Raw genomic sequence first — 5,320 nt, 5'->3', positions numbered from 1 at the left:
GAATGGGATTGTCTTCTTAATTTCTCTTTTAGATAGTTCATTGTTAGTGTCTAGAATGGCCACTGATTTTTGTATGTTGATTTTGTATTCGCAACTTTACTGACTTTGCTTTTTGATTCTAGCATTTTGGGGTGTGTGTGTGTGTGTGTGTGAGAGAGAGAGAAACCTTGGGGTTTTTTTGTAAGATTTTGTCACGTGTCAAGAGAGTCAATTTTACTTCTTTCTTTTTTTCATTTCTTTTTATTCTTGAATGCCCTGATTAGGACATCCAGTATTATACTAAATAGCAGTGGTAGAGTGGACAGACATCCTTATCTTGTTCCCAGTCTAAGAGGAAAAGCTTCTAGCTTTTCACTATTGAGTATGATGTTATCTGTAGGCTTGTCCTATATGGATTTTATTATATTGAGGCACATTTCTTCTATACCTGATTTGTTGAGAGTTTCTATCAGGAAAGTTACTTTACTTCAGTATAAGCATACACCATCACAAATCCTGAGACATTTGACAAACAAAATAGAAGACTTCTCCATACCCCCAGAGAAGAAAAACATCAGAAACAACCTTGGAGGGATTAGAGCTAAATTTGAGAACAGGTGAAAACTTCAAGCAGATGCTGCATCTAACTGTTGAACTCAGGCCAAAAAAAAAAAAAAAAAAAAAAAAAACAAAAACAAGTTTGTGCAGCATTCTGAGAAAACAACTGCTTTCCTACAGAAGCAGAAATATGGACAGCACTGCCAGGTGGGTCATTAAAAGTGAAGAGTGTGTGATGGAGTATACAATAGACTAGAAACCTTAAGGAATGATTCCTGAAACTTTTAATATTCTAGTAACTTTAGGGAATGATTAAATCATAGGATACAAGAAGAAAAAAACGATCCGTAACTTCAATAAAAGCAACCAACTGACCAACTAATCTAAAAAGACAGTTATGATCCAAAACTGCAGTCAGTTAAGTGTGACTTTTAGCAACTGGTATGGATAAAGTGGGAGAATCTTTTTGTATTGAATATTACAAATTTTCCTCATGTGTCAGAGGGGTTATGGTATTAGGATCTCAGAGAAAGAAGAATACTCCTAGCATGTTCAGTGGCTGTGCAACAACTAGTCACCTTAGTACAACAGTATAAACACGGTTTATTGTGATCAACTTGTGAAATGAACTTGTAAAGAAACCATAGAGGGTTTTACTATCAAAACTGCTATCAGCCTTGACCACAAAAAGGTGAAGCTATCACTGACAGATGTTAAGAAGCAAAAGAGGGAGTGGAGGGTGAAAAGAAGAGAGAATCACTGAAATCCCAGCTCCAAAACGGAAAGCCAAGGGAAACAGTGAATAACAAATGGAGGTTTAACATCTGAAGTTTCTGAGATGCTCAGTGGGAGGAACTGAGAACAGTGGTGTAACTATATTGGGAGGTAGAGGGTAGGGAAGGTGGGAGGTAGTACAAATGAGCCATCATTCATCTCTTTGAGCAGAAAGTTACAAATCATCAGTAAAATTGATACAGCATGAAAGAGTGACTTAAGCATACTATTTAGAGTTTTTAGTTAACAACCAGAAGAATCATGTAAAAGTGGTTCTCTCTAGGGAGAAAGATCATAGATAGGGATGGATGGATCAAATAACTGATGGTTTCCATTATGTAGTGCTAAATAATTTATGCAGGTATATATGAATTTTGTATGCTGAGAAAAATTCTAAACCACATTCCCTTCTAATCTGTAAGCAAGAACACAAATATCTTCATTGTTTTCTGGTATGGGATAGAAATCTTTTCTTATATAGACACTAATAATTTAGTTTTTGGTAGCTGGAGGGAAACCCCTTGTTAATGAGGGTGAAAGGGAAAATTCCACTTCAGTTTCTTCAGCCTATTTTTTAAATGACTTTTTATTATAGTAACTATTTATAGCATTAAATTTATGATTTCAAATGTAAAATTCAGTGGCATTAATTAAATTCTTAATATTGTGCAACCATCACCACTCTTTCCAAAATTTTTGTCATTCTAAACAGAAACTCTGGACCCATTGAACAGTAACTCCCTATGGCTGCTCTGCTGAGCCCCCCTGGAAACCTTTATTCTATATGACTTTCCCTAGTTTAGCTACCTCTTATAAGTGGAATTATACAATATTCGTCCTTTTGCGCTTCACATATTTTACTTGTATTTCGGCTATCTCTTGACAATTTTCTGAAGCCTTCTTAGGCCAATAGCAAGATCTGAAAGGCATGAAGATATGAATTTAAAGTATTTTACTTCATATAAATTCTTGGTTAAAAAAAAAGGTAGTACATCTTATGGAACAATGACTGCTGAATTTTCTAGAACCTAGGGTAGGTGACTGTGCCAAAGCTTTCTTTGACTGGATCATTACAACACAGAAGCACATTCTTACAGTGGGGAAGAAAGCCACGTGGATTCTGATGCCTTTCAAACATTGCTGATACAAGACTGCCAACACGGATACAGCGTTGGGGCCACACTTCAAAACAGCCTGACCCGAGGGACTTACCTTTTTTGTTATCTAAGACACATGGTTGCTGTATGCATAATTTAATAAGACAAATCACTCAGATCTTACTCTACCACACAGTGTGACTGTCATACATGCACCTGAAGGATATATTGCTTTTGCCATTAGAATTCCTGCCCCTTATATAGACACAGATATTGTTTTCTTCATGTTTTGCATTTCTTTCTGGAACTTTTGACATCTCCAAGTACTTTTGTAAAGGAATGAATATGTGTGCAGTGATGTGAGTTATAATGTACCTAAAGAGATTAAACCACCTCTTGTTATTTGTATTGATTTTCCATTGCCAGCTAAAATTAGTTTCAAGGGTATAGCAATTTGTACAAAAACTCAAGACAGGATTGATAGCAGGCAGATTATTTTCCATGCTTTCTTGAATTGCTGTTACTCTTGATAGATACCCTAGAATGAAGTTATGCATAGAGATGCTAAAATGTCGGCATTTCATTAAAAGTAAACTACTGGAGATAACAGAGTGACTATTTGGCATACCCCAAAGCACAGAGAACACTCATATATTTGTAAGAAAGTCCCCAGAGATCTCAAGAGCAAAGCATCTGTGGATTGATTCACCCTTTCAGCATCTGCAAAATGTGTAACAGGGGAAATATTAAATGTCTCAGAGGTGACTGTTCCTATGGGGGAATTGTGGTTAGAAGGTAGCTGTCAAGCTAAATTGGTAAGTGGAACTTCTGATTTCATAAGCTAACATGCATGAAGGATATATGAAGTGTGTGTGCATGTGAGCATTTTTTAAAAAAAATTTAAGAGAGTCTGAAGACTGTGTGTTTGAGACTCCTTTACTCATTTGATGACAAGTAAGAAAGAAGAGAACAATATAACCTGATTCTCAGAATATTGGTCTCATAATATTGGTACCACTCCAAGCAACAGGTATGACCTTGGGGACAGAGTTCCATTGACTTTACAGGAACTAAGAGATTTTTGTGATGACTTCTCTGTTTTCTTCCCACCCTCAAAGCTTGGGATCAAACTCAACTTCCTGCATTCAGGTACCTGGCATCTTGGTGGGCTTAGGAGGGATTTAAGGAACTCAAATTCTTGAATAGGTGGGACCTATATGGTCCAGCCTGACTTATTTGAAATCTAGGTGATGTCTCAGGCTAGTGAATTTGGAGTCGTGCTTGTGTGTCTTCTCCTTCTCTTTTATCTCATAACTGATCTATCAGGAAACCTGCCAGCTCTACCTTGAAAACACACCCAGAACTCAGCCATTTCTTATTACTGCTGCTGTCTGGCTGGGCACAATTCAGGAGCCACTTGTCAAAAGAAACAAACTTTATTTTTAGAACACACACACCAAACCACACAGCTCCTCAGGAAAAACCTTCAGAGCCCAACTGCCACCACCGGCTTCCCACAAGCCTCTCAACCTCCCCTACTCCTGCTCTTGAGGCTGACTGGCTGGGTAGAGTGGGCAGAGCCAAAAAAACTCCCCCAATGAGCAGCTCCATGGTCTGAAAGGGCTGGGAAACAACCCAATGAGCATCACTGCAGAGGAGCCAATCAGTTGGCAGCTAGAAGTTTGCTGGGGCTGCTGTGAGCCAATCATCACCTGGCAGCTGGAAGTTTGCTGGCAGCTGGAAGTTTGCTGGGGCCCCTTCGGCTGTGGCTCTCAACATATTACCTTCATGCAGATGTGCTAATCCTGTTCACCATTACTGGGTGGCTTTAATGGCCTTCTGACCTATCTGCCCACCTTGGCTTTTGTGCCCCTGTGATCTCATCTTAATACCTCTTCTAGTACCCCCACTCACCTCCATTCAACTCAGAATGAGCAGTCTAGCATGGCCCACAAGGTCCACACAGTTGCCTGCACAACTCTTGGGTCTTTTTCCCTTTTCTTTACCCCCTCTCTGATTCTACTGCAGCCATACTGGCCTTTTGGTAGTTCCTGAAGCAGACTCACTTTGCTCTTGCCTATGTGCCTTTGCCCCTATCTGGAATGCTGTCCCTAGATGGCCACATGGCTCACTTTCTTAGGTCCTTTGTGTCTTGGCTCCCATACCACCTTCTTAGAGAGAGCTTCCCTTGGCCATCCTATTTCAAATCTATCCCTGGTCCCCATCACATCCTGTCTCTCCTCTCTGCTTTATTATTCTCCATTGTACTAATCATTGTTTGTTATAAATTTTAAATTGAATTTTACTTTTGTCTCTCTCCCCTGACAGAGTACAAATTCCTTGGGAATGTGGAATTTCATATGCTGCTATAGGCCTGGCATGTAGAGAGGATCAATAGGTATTTGAGTGGATGAATGAATGTCTCTTATATCTTATTTCTGGAAAAAGAATCTGGCCTTTTTATAATAAGTATCTTCTGACCCAGACTCTGTGTGAGGTCTTTATCTTAGTAGCTTTACCTGTCTCTGGACCTAATGGTTTAGACTCATTTTTCTTTTGTCCTTACTACCTTACCATGCTACCCAAAACTGAAGTCTCTTCTTATCCCTAGTCTTGTGAAATAGGGGCCACAGAGACTCTCTGTGTCTTATTGCTGATCTGCCTGACAAAGCCGCTTCACTTGCTCTGTTCTTAGAGCTTCTCCTGTCCTGCTCTCCTGACCAGCCTAGTGCCCTGCTATTGCTTACTATGTTTCCTTATCCCTATGGGAAGAACAGCCTATTGTCTGTCATCATGCTTTTTAGCCCTTGTTCCACAACACTGAGTCTCCCGCCACACGTCCAGCTGGTATTTCCAGTTGGAATATAATATGTGGTCACATTTTCTTTCCATAATCAAATTAGGTCATTAAG

Source organism: Urocitellus parryii, chromosome 4, assembly GCF_045843805.1.
Source record: "Urocitellus parryii isolate mUroPar1 chromosome 4, mUroPar1.hap1, whole genome shotgun sequence".
Classification (NCBI taxonomy): domain Eukaryota; kingdom Metazoa; phylum Chordata; class Mammalia; order Rodentia; family Sciuridae; genus Urocitellus; species Urocitellus parryii.
The sequence above is the reverse complement of the archived record's forward strand: the minus strand, read 5'-3'. Positions refer to the sequence as shown.